The following is a 15,619-nucleotide window of genomic DNA, read 5'->3' on the forward strand; positions in this document are numbered from 1 at the left end:
TAAAAATTGCAATATTAACGTGGGGTATTTTATTACAGGGCAACAGCCTCAACAGAATAGATGAACCAGCACCATCCAGGTAAGTATTATGCTCTTTTCATTTCAGATAAACTTTACAGCAGAGAACTAGGCGACGTTTCGAAGCAGCCGCTGCTTTATCAAGCTTGTGCTGTGCATGTACTAGTTCCCCATGAGGTCTGACTTGGTACAGACCGCAGTCATTGGTTGAAAGCTTATGCTCATTTGATTGGCTGGTTACCAACTATGTTTGCAATTTGAAGTTGATGTAATTTAACTGTTGTACATGCACAGCACAAGCTTGATCAAGAAGCAGTTGCTTCGAAACATCGCCTTGTTCTCTGCTGTGATGTTTATCTGAAATAAAAAGAGCATAATACTTACCTGGATGGTGCCGGTTCATCTATTCTGCTGTTTATACTGATCTGGAGTTCTGCCAGATCCACCATGGCACATCCCAATAGGCCATTCGAAGAGTGCTCCACAACCATTTCTTCGGGACAGCAAAAGCCTCAATCAATGTGAATAATGCTGATGTTTCCTTCCAGCTCCAATCCATTTTGCTTGTGGCATGCTTGGTATGTAGGATAGGAGATTAGCTCAGCTGGGTTTAAAGTCAATTTGGAGACCTGAAAGACAAGAAAAACAACTGGTTATGTATAGTAGAACTTTATGTAACTTAATGAATGCAATAGCTTATTTGTATAATTCATTCATTTTAAGTCAGTATTTGCCCATTGTAAAATTCTACCTTACCTCTTATATACATTCTTACATTTATCAAATCTAGTGCCAAGCTATGAGCATATTTACTGCTGGCAAGTTGAATCACTGTGAAATGCAGGGCCGGGCCGAGGCATAGGCTGGAGAGGCTTGTTAACAGTGGTAAATAAAATGTTATGGTTTCAGAAGAGAATTTGCTAGTGGACATCACAGGCTGGATGGACACCGGTGCTCCCTGATATCCTGATCTAGAGAAAGAACATTCATCAAGCTCAGACGGTCAGAACATGAGCTGGAAGCAAGGCTCTCAGGATTATTACAGGTGACCAGCAATGCATGCCGCAGTACTCCTCTAACAAAACAATTGTCAGGCAGTAAGGACATTTATTAAGGGAAAGTGGACTATACCAACAATGACTAACGCTAAGCAAAGCTGTCTGCATGAAGCTGTATTTTTTATAAAATATGGAGTTTTACGTCACAAAAAATTGTAAAATTGTATTTTAGACATTTTAGCTTAGTGTACAAACCAATGTAATATTTTACATTTTATCTGAAATCTATTCTTAAACTTTTACATTCAGGGCATCCTTCAAAGCCTGTCCCTTTAGCTTACCCCTGGTACACACAGTAGATGACTGTTGGCCAAAATTATGGTTCATGATCATTCTGAGAGACAGTTTAGCAATTAGCATAGTACAGCTATATCATAAGCGGGCAGCCAGTTCTATAAAGAAGGCACGGGAAAGGACAAGTATGAGGTGGGCTACTGAAGCAACTTCATTAGTGGTCTTTGAAGTATCTCCAGCATGATGGATCACTTATGGGGTGGTCAAGGATACAGGAGATAACTGGTTGACCTTAACTCCCTTGCTAGCATGTTTTGCTGGAAGACATACATTTCATACAGCTTTATCAATCCCTGCCATGTACTGATGAGGACCAAATGTCCAAAACAGGCTGTCTACATGTGGGTTTGATAAGGCTGTGTAAAACTTAAAGCTATAGGCTTGCTATATACCAGCGGTTCTGGATGCTTGCTTGGCTTAACAAGGGCGAAAAGGGATAATTTGCATATTCAGTAGAGCATTGTGGGTAACCACAAATGTTCACTTATAACTGAATTATTGCAAATTTCCTTCTGTTTTAAGAAGGCAAATTACACCAAGCTTTGCTTTTTTAGTAGCAGGGCTTTTTGGTTCCTTTTATCCCCCTATACATTCCTAGTGGTTTGGGTCACCCTAAGCTGCTTGGTTACTCTGTTGCTGGAAGACAGTAAGCCTTCAGGAGCACAAAAAGCTGTTGCGTAGTCTTATAGACAGTAGCGCTGATTTACCGGGGTTCTCTTGAAACATACAAGTAAAAGGGCACCGATGTAATTTGGGCAACAGGGGAAGCCGTCTGTAAATTATCTGTAAAATGACTGATATTCTACCATTGGGCAGTAGCTAATTCCAATAGCAGAATATCTATAATTTTTACTGATATTTTACTATCAACTAATGTAACCCTCTTCTCACACTAACCCTCTCTCTCTAACCAAAGCCTAACACCAACCAATATCCCCACCAACAACAACATAATCTCTGCTAATATCAGTGCTGCATTCCACCACCAATCACACCCTCTGCTGATATCTGCATCACCTATAACTGCTATTTATCAGGCACCACTGGCCAGGGACGGATTTACCATAAGGCACTGTAGGCATGTGCCTACAGGCGCCTGATGATGAAAAGGCAGCTTACTCCTCTCCCTGTGTGACTCCCTCCCTCTTTCTGTATGCAGAGTCTTGAGCAGAGCGTAAATTAGGTTACTCACCCAGCTCTCGACATTCCACTGACGAGATCTACTTTCAGCTATGGGCACCACTAGATACTTAATACTTAGGGTATCGCTGGCTACCTAATGCTAAAGGGCACCTGTAGCTACCTATGATTAGCAAGGGAAGTAAGGAAGTAGTGACAGCTAAGCCAGCCAGCGGTACAGTTCGGGAATGGGGGAGGGGGTTGGTAGATCCATGGAGGGCAAAGTATACAGTGCCAGGACATCTATGCCTATAGGCTCCTTTAATGTAAATCCGGGCCAGCCACCGGCACTCAAATTACACAGTGGACATCACTATAGCCGCAATCTATGTAGCGCCCATTTTACTGAAGGGCCGTCAGTGTCCAAATTACCTGCTTAGCTATTGAGCTGGAGAGCATCAGAAAACATATGTGCTCAAGCAAACCTGGTCTGGTTTTTGTCATAAAAATAAGTTTGGGTGGGGAAAATACTTTTACATGTGGGGGCTGCTGAAAGGTTTGTAAACTAAAGCTACACCATTGTAGGTACCTTCTTGCATCTGTGATGAGAATGTATTTCATTAGATCCACGCTGTCCTGAATAGGGATCATCAATGAGAAGCAAATAATGAGTTGATGCAGAATTATGCAAATTTTGAATGCAAATTTGTACAGCTTAAAATGAACAAATCGAGTCCCTCCAAGGAAAAAACTCCATTGGTCCATTTTCAAGTTGCATAAATGTGTATACAAAATGTGAATAATGCGGAGCCAAGTAGCCTATTTGTTTAGCAATCATTTCAAAACTAACATATGTACATATATACATACAGTAGACGTGATCAGTGAACAAAGTTTCTACTCTAGAGGGAGTGAGTACTGTTCCCAGTTTCAAGCATTGTAAATTCAGGCCCAGAATGAAAAGCAGTAAGCAAAGGATAAATTCTCACATAATCACTGGGTGTGCCTAGGCAATCTACCACTCATTCTTTCCCATGAAGAATCTGTGTATGAGCAAGGCTGTGTGCTAATTCCTGTGGATGAGGGAGGTGAGATAAGGCAGACAACATCTACTGGCCTATCTTACAGAAGCCATAGCAGTGTCTGGTGGGAAAATCCAACCTTTTCCCAGGGTCAGCCACGGGATGTCAGTCAGGCCTTGCTGACATGTGATATTTCCCATTTCAACTGTAAATGATCCGATTGGGTGACAAGCTTCTGATGTCTGCATGAAGCTTAAGTCTAGCCACACAGCCCATCCTTGGGGCCGTGTTAACAGATCAGGGCAGGGAAGGTGCCTCTGGTATTATCTGGCTGAGATTTCATGGACATCACTTCCTCACCATGGATAAGTATTATCCCTGGATAAATCCTCTTCCCTCTGAGAATTTTATCATCTTCTCCAAAGTCCAGGACTGTCATTGGGACAGAGAGTGCGTCTTTAAGATGTGAAGGCCCCAGGCCACCAGGATTACCCTGCATGTCAAACTGCCTATGCAAACCACTTTGTGATGTTTTAATCTTCGTGTTAACTTTGCCTGGATTTAAACGTCAGCACCAGACCCCCTACAGCCAATATTGACCAGATGCCACTAGACTCTTATGTTGTTTCCTGCAGACTTCCCACCATTGGGAATTAGATATTGCTCTCCTCCCTGTAATCACCTCTTTGTGTGCAGCATAATACAGTCATGCACTTGTCTCATACAAAGTCAGATCACTATCAGCTGACCTAGACCAGATACCTCAAGGCAACACATATACTATTCTCACCAAAACAGGCATATTTAATGACAGTAGTATGCAAAGTGCAGTATCGACAGCAACACTATAACAATACTAAATCTACTATTAGAAAAATAGCAAGGTCTCTAAACATTATTAGCATAGAGTGCATGCTGAAGATCAAATCTTGGAAATTGTCCCATCGAGATTGTTACCCCAGCAGAGAGAGGTCCTTAGTGCACACTGATTCTCATTTTAAAGCAACTGCACTGAGCTTGTGAAAAACTTGTAAATCTGTTTAAAACAAAATACACAATAGATATTATGCATGTTAAAGGGAACGTAACACAAGAAGTATATGGAGGCTGCCATATTTATTTCCATGCAAACAATACCAGTTGCCTGGCAGTTCTGCTGATCTCTTTGGCTGCAGTCACACACCTGAAACTAATATGTAGCTAATTTTTTTTAAGTTCCAGGCCTGTGGTTAAAAGTATTAGAGGCGGAGGATCAGCAGGACAGCCAGGCAACTGGTATTGTTTAAAATTAATGTCAGTCTCCATATCCCTCTCACTTCAGGATCCCTTTAACAATATTGTGACAAAACCTACAAACAAGGATTCAGTATTATACGGTATTATTATTTTAAGTCATGGCAAACTTTAAAAAGTGGAAATCTAAGATAATAAAAATCTAGTGTAATGTTCAACTAGATGTCTATGAAGTATGTTTATAAAGTTATATATATATATAATTTATCACAAAAACTCTGATTTACCAAGATCCTCCAATGCTATGGGAGTGAAAATCATATTTATCCTGCAAACCTCACCTGGGTTTATTAAAAATACATTAATTAATTAAATTAATTAACCACCTGAGCGGTCTGGACGAGCTCAGCTCGTCCATCACCGCCGGAGGCTGCCGCTCAGGCCCTGCTGGGCTGATTTTCCTGAAATAAAAAGCAGCACACGCAGCCAGCACTTTGCCAGCCGCGTGTGCTGCCTGATCGCCGCCGCTCTGCGGCGATCCGCCGCGAGCAGCGGCGAAAGAGGGTCCCCCCAGCCGCCCGAGCCCTGCGCAGCCGGACCAATCAGTTCCGGCCAGCGCTAAGGGCTGGATCGGAGGCGGCTGACGTCAGGACGTCGGCTGACGTCCATGACGTCACTCCGCTCGTCGCCATGGCGGCGAGGAAAGCCAAACAAGGAAGGCTGCTCATTGCGGCCTTCCTTGTTTATTCTGGGCGCCGGAGGCGATCGGAAGAACGCCTCCGGAGCGCCCTCTAGTGGGCTTTCATGCAGCCAACTTTCAGTTGGCTGCATGAAATAGTTTTTTTTTAATTAAAAAAAAAACCTCCCGCAGCCTCCCTGGCGATCTCAATAGAACGCCGGGGAGGTTAATTACAATAAAACAACAAAAAAACACTTAGGAAATCAGAAGAAAAAAATAAGTTCATAAAAGTTTGCACTGCAGTTAGTTATGTGTACTGCTAATTCTATCAACTGGAAATGGAGAGTTAAGAACTGGTCTTTTTTATCTAACTTAATATTAGATATTTCCATTTACTTTCAAACAGGTGTATGTATTATTATTGTTACTAGTAAAAAGGCCACCCGTTATAAAACATGCGCTAGGTCACAGCCACTACCCCCCACAATGCGCGCACATACTCGTCCTGCTTGCTCGTTCCCCACCACTGTCTGAAGTATATGTACACAGGGAGCTGCTTGCTTGGCAGTTGGAAAAAACTGTTATTTTCCACAATACAATGAAAACCTCTGTGAACCACACACAGCAAACTGTCAAATCCGTCCCTGTGTCCTAACTGCCCTGTCTGCGCACATGTTCAGTACATAAAAGCCAGGGACACACAACCATTCAGTTGATGACGCAGGGACACTTGCATTTTATTGTATAGGATGTAATATTTTTTATTATACATTTGTTTGAACGAGGTGAGCTCCCTAGCCATGAACATAGGAAAACAGACCATATGCCCGGTAGGCTGGTTGTCAGACTAAAATTTGCAATACTAAATGACCTGCTTCTGATGGGCCAATAGCTAATGCAGTCTCAATAATAGAAATCTTAATGTCTGAAGTCTGCATTTTCTTTTCCCTTTTTTTGGCTAAAGAGCCAATCACAGCTGTTGATGCGGCGAGATTCATGGTAGTCCACATCACTCTGCACATCATCACTACAATGCCTGACAGGGAGGATGGCATAGCATATAGCGGTTCCTGAACTGCATGTGATCCTTTGGCTTAGTCATTCTTGATATTTAGGCATTGCTGTTTTGCATTGCATGAGGAAGTTAGATACTCATCATCTTGCATTTTTTAATTTTATGTGCTATAATTTTAGGTCAGGTAACTACTACAGGTGTTATTTCACATTTAGAGTAGGGTCATGCATTACTTGCTAGGGTAACACTTATGAAAATGACATCTACACTCCCATTAAAAAAAGAATTTGAAAACTTTATTGATCTTAACAGAATGATTAATTTTTACGACAACCACAAGAGCTGGACTTCATCCTCTGTACACTGAGTGCCTTCCTGTGTACAGGAGGGCTATTCCAACAGAATATGTGTCAGAATTTGTTTTCTGTACATGAAGGATAGCAGCACAAAGGGAACACAGCATGGCAGGTAATAGGAGGTTCCAGCAATTCCTAAGGAGCCGTGTATAACACTGGAATAAGCAGTCATGCATGCATAGGCTAATCTATTAAGCCTTGTACCGATGTTAGATTACTGTCACCTGCACCAATCAATCATTTATGATCCTACTGAAGGATGGTCTGATATATGCACAGTCTCTCTCAACCTGTGAAGCTGACCCTGCTCAGGGGAACAGCAATTGGCGACTTTAGATTTCTTCAGCCAATTGTTATTGTATTCATCCACAGTGGGAGGCCTTCTGTTCTTCTCCCCTCTCCATAGTGCAGCATATGCCACTCAGCCAAGCCGCCTATTCATGCCTGTGCAAGCATCACTGGGCAGACAAAGGATAATAGATAGGTCACGCCTTGCACAACCCAACCATTATCTAAGGTCTGTACTCCGCTTTGGAATCCTGCTGTCTGGTGAACTAAAGTTCATCAAATCAGATTGGGAATCAATCTGATGGCTGCACTGAACTTAAGTCATGGGATCCTGGGGAAAAATCTGAATAAGAGTTTTTTTCATCTTTATGTTTAGCCATTAACCCTTTCTCAAGGACAGAGGATAACTCCATTAAGCCTGGTACACTTGTAGATCCACTCGAGCAATCGTCCTTTTCCTGATCAGAAAAGCACCAAAACACTGTGCACATCTGTATGGTAGAGATGGATCTGTCCACTGTACACGCCCACAGCATGATTGCAGGATCCATCAAGATTTACAAGCCCCAGTGCTGAATAATTACAAGGAGTAGAAGCAGACATGGTGAAATGTTCTTTTTTGTACATTGCTGGACACAGACTGTAAGAGGTGGGATTTACTCATGGATTCTCACCCCATAGATCAGTGTTAGATGTACACTGCCCCTTTTTTGTAGCTCCACCCTATATTATTACACATTTATTTATTAAGTCTAAGCATCTCATGATAAAACCAATCTGTCTTCATTCTTTGCATTTAGGAAGTCTTCAGTATGGATTTATGAATACATTTTTTTTTTATTTCGAATGTCTCTGCCACCTCTGAAATTTGTGCCATACGAATGCAGCAATAAACATTTGCAACCCTTCCACCAAAAGACCTACAGAGTGTTCTGCCTACATTATAGAGCATGTATAACAAGGCGGTACAATGGATAATGATAACCTGCACAGAGTCCATAGTCTGTATTAACTCATTAGCTTCTGGTTTGCCTTAGAGGCAGGACACATTTCCGTTGTACTTGCCATATATTTCAAACACAAGCCGCACGCACCCTGCTTTATCCCGCTCTGCCATTCCTACTGCTTTGCAGAGGTTACCAAGCTTCTACTTTGAAATTATCTTCATGCCCTTGGCCTCTATTCAAAAAATATTGTGAACATGATTTTAATTTCCAAGCTACTGTTGGATTGTTCTCTTTCTAACTAATAAAGATCTCTTTCTTCGCCTGTTTCCTATTCATGCACTTAGGGAGGTGTTGCCACCCCACCCCCTCTGTACACCCCATTGCCCATTTCGCAAAATCATGGGGAGAAACTTTCTGGACAATTTAATCTCTCCAGGGTGTTACTTAGCTAAACCCCTTTCACTATCAGTTTTTTTTTTCACCCCTCCTCTCTCTCTGCCTTATTTTCCTTCCAGTCTTAGATTAAATTTTGCAACCCCTGATATCTTTCTTTCTCTTGCAGACACATGCTGCTTATGTAAATGAACTTCTTTATGCTGCTTCCCCATCTAAGGACCTCAGTCTTAAATGTGTGCAAAAGCTGCTCTCCCCTGCTAACTCTTTAGCACAATTACACCTCTATTCTGTTACTGAGGCCTGGCGAGGGGAGAAAAAATCATTTTAAACTAATAACACGTGCTGGTTGGTTTGGATAATTACTAGGAAGTCAGCTTATGAGTTCAGTTAAATGTATTGTACAGATTAATAATAATAAAAAAGGGAAAAAAGAAAGATACTGGACATATCAAACCGATGTTTAATAAAAATAATTTATGCTTTAACCAGATATGTTATCAGTGTGTTTAGTACATGATAGTGTGGTAGATATATTGGCATTCATGCCCAGCTCTTGTAAGGTCCTGGGTTTCAAATCCTCCCAAGAACATTAAGGGCATATTTATCAAGAGCATTGCCTGGGAGCAGTGCACAGTGGAATTAATATAGCACGTTCATGTTTATTGCTCACTAATGCACAAATAAGATTTTATATGAACCACTTCTTATTTTTCAGTGTTTATTTTTTCTGTGTTTTTTTTTTTTATTTAAATACAATCAACAGATATTCCACCTTTATTAGTAAATTGCTATGACATGTATCAGTGCTACACAAGTTATTTAATATTATTAAAGATGATATTACTATTTACGTTCAGGCAACTATTAATGTCGAAACAGGCTGTAAACTCAAATGTTATTTGTGTTGTTTTTTTAAGCACATAATTAATCAACTCATTTTAGCCCAATCTGCTAAGTACTATCCTGTCCAGTAAATAACATCCCAGTAACTCTACTATTTCTCTATAACTACGGTATTTCTTAGCTGCATATAGCAAGAAGCATTGCAACTCTGGTGTAATCACCTGCAGTAATCACCAAACGAGCATTGTGCTGTTACCAATCCTGTGGAAAAGTTTAAGCTCTTTCTGCAAATACAACTTAAAGGGAACCTGAACTGAGAAAAATTATTTAAAATAAACACATGAGGTAACTTTAAATGAACATTACATAGTTATCTTGCCATCAGTTCATCTCAGAAGCTACCATTTTCTTATGACAATGATCCCTTCCAGTTCTGACAACATTTTGTCAGAACTGAAATATATCAGTTACTGTCAGTTGCTGTCAGTTATAGCTGAGAGGACAAATGATGTGCCAGGTAATGTCCATGTTTCCCTATGGTTAGAGTGGGGATGTTACAATTTAACAGTGTGCTGACCAGAAAGCTGTTGTGGGGTAATGGCCATTTTTAAAATAGAGGACAGAGAATTCCCTTGATCACAGTGGACAAACAGGACTCGGGACAGGAGAAAGAGATTGAGGAGTAGACTACATGGGAGGTAAGTATCACTTGTGTATGTTTATTTTGACTTTTAATTTTCAGTTCAGGTTTTCTTTAAGAGACACATTTGGAGGAATGTTTGTAAAATTTCTTGTAATGTACAGATCTGAACTGAAGAAATATTGCCTTAATTATAAACTAATCATTGAAAAAGTGAATGTGTGAATCAGTTTCTACATAAGTGGAAATTTGATTGTCACTGCTCCAGTGGCCTGTTTGTGCACAGCAAACATACCAACTCTCTTGTGCAATGTTTGATTTCCTAAGGGCCTGTTTCCACTACATGCAAATTCGTGTGCATTTTCTGCACAGATTGGCATAGTAATGTATTTCAATGGGCAACTTCTATTGTATTCAGAAAATCGCAGGCAGACAAAAACTGGATAGCAATGCTACAATATTTCAGATGCCGCATGGCATTTTCACATGAGTTTTTCGCGTTAGCATTTTTTTGGGTGCATTTTCACGTGCATTTTTGCGTATGTCTAGAGACGAAAGATGAAAAAAAAATCAGTGATTATGCATGCGAATTCACATGCAAAAAACAGATGCAAATGTATGTCAATACACATACGCATGCAAGTCCGCATGCAGAAAAGAGAATACAAATTTGCAGTTTGTAGTGGAAATGGGCCCTTTTTATTGCATGGGTATATTCTGAGTGCTCTAGTTTCCTCTCACTTAAAACATATTGGTGGCTGAACTAGCATCTCATCAAATTAGCATTTGCATGGGTGTATGATTACATTGTGAGTTCCTTCTGAGACAAGGGCCCATATGCAATTAACTGTTTCACCTGACTTTTCACCTAGGTGATATTTTTATACCTTGCTAATAACATTCCTTTCAAACAGGGGCATAGCAATAGGGGTTGCAGTGGTAGCGACCGCATCGGGACCCCAAAGGACCCTCCCTCAAGTACAGTATTAGCTCTCTATTGGTCCTGTGCTCATAATAATCACTTCTATAGATACTTTGAATAGTGGTAATCATTAGCAGTGGTAATCATTAGCAATCATTAGATTATTAACAAGCTGTTCCCCATCCCCTTCTTGCACATCTGACACTGTAGTTGCCATTGGCAGGTTTTGGTGCACTGTATCAATTGTTATGTATAGAGTGCTTGGGGCCGAATTGTAAAACTTGCATCGAGGCCCACAACTCCTTAGCTACACCACTGCTTTCAAACCAATAGTGTAATGATCCGCTCAGCTGGCTGCACAGGCAGACAGCTGATTGACCATTCCTTATGTCTTAGAGATGCAGGTCTCTGGAAAAGAGACCTGGCTTCATCTTGCAACTTTCAGAGCTGCCTTGCTGAGGAGTTTGCATACATGCAAATCACTCAGCTGGCTCCTTTGAGGGCTGGCACTATAAAGAGCTGCTGCTGACCAGTAGGCTTCGCTGGTCATAAGGGTTTGTCCTGTGAAACACTCCTGGAGTGTCAGCCATGCTTATTGTTTGAAGATTAGCTTAGAGTCATTCCTGGGACTGCGCTAGGCATCCTTGCTAGAGCAGTCAGGATTGTATGATTTGTATTGCCTGTTCTGTCTCTCTTGGTGTACTTGGATCGCACTTGCTCTGGCGGAAAGAGCAGTGGATCCAGCTCGCTCTGTTTCTATACTTGGATCACACTTGCTCTGGCGGAAAGAGCAGCTAGCTCTGTTGCCTTACTTGGATCGCACTCGCTCTGGCGGAAAGAGCAGTGGATCGTATCTCTCACTTATTCCTGTTTTCGTGTATCTGTCTGGTCTGATACGAACGCTTGCTGGAGGCTCGGTGAGGTAACCGTTAAGCAAGCGCTCGCGTCCTCTGTTTCATGTTTGTCTGGTAGTGGTTAGTTAGGCGTGCTTAATTCTCTGTTGTGCTTAACACGCGGAGACCATGCAGTAAACGCGTTCGCTGTTGCGAATGAGTGCGGTGTTCGCGTTTAGTTAGCATTTGTTATTTTCCTTATCTTCTCATTGTATGATTGCTGTGCCTTTGCTACTCTCATGCCCTGTCTTGCTTAAGCCTTGTGTCACCTCTGGCAATCGCCTCTCTTGTGATTGCGTTCCTACTTCGTTTCTGCTGTTGTGTGTGCACCGTCGCGGGTTGGCGACTAGATTGGGGCACATACATACATTCTGTCCCTGTGCTCATTCTCTTACGCAATCGCTTCTCTTGCGATTGCGTTCTCACTTGGTTTCCTCTGTTGTGTGTCCGCCGCCGCAGGTTGGCGGCTAGATTGGTGGACATACATACATTCCTCATCTGTGCTTATTCGGTCTTGTGTCGCTGTTAGCAATCGCCATCTCTGGAGATTGCCTTCTCACCTGATCTTCATGGTTGTGTGTTCATCGTCGCAGGGTGGCGACTAGATTGGTGGACACACATACCCTCTGTCGCTTTGATCTCTCTCTTTCAGGGCTATCTTGCCCTGCGTTTCTTCCCTTCGTGCAATTCCTGTCTGGCGTCTGTGGCAGGGCAGAGGAGCTGTTCCTCTGCACTCCACAGCTCCACCTGCCGACAGGAATTTCCCTCTACAGGTGCGTTGCACCTTTTGCTGGGTTCCCTCAAATTATACGCTTGTGGAGGATTTCTGCAGTGTCAGCGCACGTCCTGTGCGCTGATCACGGAGAGAATTCCACAATCGTTACAAATAGCAAGCAAGAAAACACTCTGAATTATTTTAACAATACTTTTTCTCCTACTTTTTTGAGCAGGTTTTCAGTTGCACAGTGCTGAAAAGTTATTTTGAAGAGAAGATAAAAATTATCTCCTAGGGCCCTGCCCAATCCAATTTTCTGACAACAAGCCCCCCCCCCCCCCCCCCCCCTCAACCTTCTCCCCCACCCCTGGGTCCCCGGACAAGTGTTTGGACAGGAAAGTGGTCCTCGGGCCAAAAAAGGTTGGGGACCCCTGTCCTAAGAGATCATTTAGGAGAAAAAAGTGAAATGCATATGGGAAAAGGAGAGACGTGAATGGCTCTAAGCAAAATGGAAAGTCTTGCATAATATGTCTGCCCTAGATAAATACAAGGAATAAAAAAATGATTTTTCTAATTTTAAACATGCAGTAACCATGATTTGTCTTTCACATTGTGGAAATGGAACAATAAATTGCTAAACTATATGTCAATGAGTATGTTTGATCTCAGCTTGAAGATCAGGCTCGGTGATGAGACTAGAATATCATTAGTAGGGTTTTTTTCTGGAGTACCGTCACAGATAAAATATAGTGGTTTGAAGAATAAATGCATCTTGAACAGTTACGTTAAACAAGACTATTCTGTCAGTCGGACTCCCTCTTCCAGAATTGTAAGAAAGCAGACAGCTTTGCCATTCCAGGCCTCCATCCTTTCAATGTGTTTTGGTAGACACTGCCCTCCTCGTCTCCTTGTTTCACAGCACAGTTTATGCATGGTCTTGTGCAAAGACAAATAGAGAGAGCAGGAGGGGAAGCTCTTTTTTTCTCCTAAAGACACACAGGAATGTGTCAAAAGATGGAGAGAAAAAAAGGAGAGAGGAGAAGACTGGGAACATCAAGGCCCCTGACTAATGAATATCAAGTTTGCCCTTGAACCTCACTGGGCTTTGCCATTCCCAGGCCCCAGACAAGGGCTGAGGCATGTCTGAGCCCAGCTGCAGGGGAACTAGGCCATGGTTCATCTCAGACACTTTGACAGGCCAGCCCGTTACCATGCATATTTAAGGTCTGTCTAGTGGCTCCCCTGGCAACCAGAGCAGAGCAAGAGCCCAAGCTAAAATCTTTTCTGTCCTGTGCAGAGCAGAGGCTTGCAGGGAGAGATGAGCCATAGCCATGGGACTATTTCTGTGCTGGGTTAATCTTACACAATGGCAAACTACTCACAGAAATGATATGAGTGTAAGTAAAGCATGAGGGGAAAAAACGACTTTTTTCACTCGTACTCACTAAGAGTGTATGTAGTGCAGAAACGCAGCCACATTACTCAGATCTGAATGTCTCTAATGTATTTTTGCATGAAATGGAAGCTTTTAGACATATAATTTGGCCAAAGTATGTCAAATCCCTGCATAGGAACCCGATGATTAAGTAGAGATCCAACTTACGTAGATGTTTAACAGGCTGGCTTTTAAAGCAGTAAGTAATGTAAATTTATGTAAAGATGACTTTTCCTTTTAGAATGTACCATGCTAAAGATGTGAGAGGCAGACAGAGACAATGTTCATTTTTTCTTTGAAAGGCACAAAGATAATATATCAGCAAAATGCAAAAAAAATAATATTTTACTTTTTCAACATGCTCTAAGTCATTAGATGGTAGTCAGATATGTGGGCAATTGTCTTAACACAAGAATATTTTTTGTTAAACAATCTATCCTTAAGCATGCAAGCACAGCTCTCCCAATTGTGTATGTTAAGGAAGAAAGGGGGGAGTTGGGGGACATTAGCCAGGACTCCTACTCCTCCTGGAACTTTGTTGGTATTTTTATTCAAATGGTGGGTAGCGGGGAATCTACCAAGGAACGATTATCAATGGTGTTTCTATCGACCATACTTGTGCCATTTTCATTTTTGGTCTTCTCCATTAGCATTTTTGGTCTACTCCACTTTATGCATAGGCCATTGAACATTTAGCAAATCACTCTCCTGAAGATGTTTAGTGCTAGCTACGGCAATATAGAAGGATACCGTTACTACAGAGAGTACTTATGATCAGTGGCGTAGCTAAGGAGCTGTGGGCCCCGATGCAAGTTTTACATGGGACGCCCCAAGCACTCTATACAGAACAATTGATATGGCGCATCAAAATATGCCAATGTCAACTACAGTGTCAGTGGTGCAGGAAGGGGATGGGGAACAGTTTGTTAATGATAACCACTATTCCAAGTATCTATAGAAGTGATAAGTATGAGCACAGGACCAATAGAGAGCTAATACTGCAGTTGAGGGAGGGCCCTTCGGGGCCCCGCTGGCCCAAGGGCCCCGATACAGTCGCAACCTCTGCAACTCCTATTGCTACGCCCCTGCTTATGATACTATGCTGCTAGGACTCAGTGAAATCAAGGAAAAATTGACAAAAATACTTTATTTTTAAATATAACTTCACTTCTGTGAAAATGATCTAATATACAGTATATAGACCCGTATCCAATTAACTTTTCTCCTGAGTTTTCTCCTAGGAGATATTTTCAAACCTTATCAATAAACACATTTAAATGTTCCACCATGCAAGAAATTAATCAAAATATGTTTGATGCTACTTGTTTACCTACTTGTTAGTACTTTTTCAATTGCTGGTTGAGGAAAAGTTATTTTTTAGATAAGATGAAAAAGTATCTCCTAGGAGAAAACACAGAAGTAAAAGGTAATTGGATAAGGGCTTTACGTCTATTACTTCTTTAATGCTAAGTCCACCAACTGTTAGCACTGTAATGCATTTCTCTCATTTCTTTGGCTGATGCTAGGTATAGAAAAGCTCTTCCTAGATACTTCTCTGCAACTAATTTAAATCATTGCATTCAGTGCATAACTTTGGGGAGAGGGGGGGGGGGGTTCCATCTCTACTAGGAAAAGATAAGTTAAAACTTAGAGGGTGTTATTATTCCTTCTAGACTTCTAGGAGGAACAAGTTACATGGCATGGTGTGCCTGTGCAAATCTGTGGAAAAAGCCATTGCATTGCCTT

General features: G+C 41.7%; 1 long non-coding RNA gene across 3 annotated transcripts in view; it reads right to left on the reverse strand.

The window, feature by feature from the left end:
• Positions 1-393: 393 nt before the first annotated feature.
• LOC137561214 (uncharacterized) overlaps positions 394-15,619 on the reverse strand; it is a 105,513-nt gene continuing 90,287 nt past the window's right edge. For all 3 annotated transcript variants that reach the window (XR_011029931.1, XR_011029932.1, XR_011029933.1), the window contains one exon: positions 394-647. This is a non-coding gene — a long non-coding RNA (uncharacterized lncRNA). The remainder of the gene's footprint in view (positions 648-15,619) is intronic.

Source organism: Hyperolius riggenbachi, chromosome 3 (genome assembly GCF_040937935.1).
Source record: "Hyperolius riggenbachi isolate aHypRig1 chromosome 3, aHypRig1.pri, whole genome shotgun sequence".
NCBI classification, from domain to species: domain Eukaryota; kingdom Metazoa; phylum Chordata; class Amphibia; order Anura; family Hyperoliidae; genus Hyperolius; species Hyperolius riggenbachi.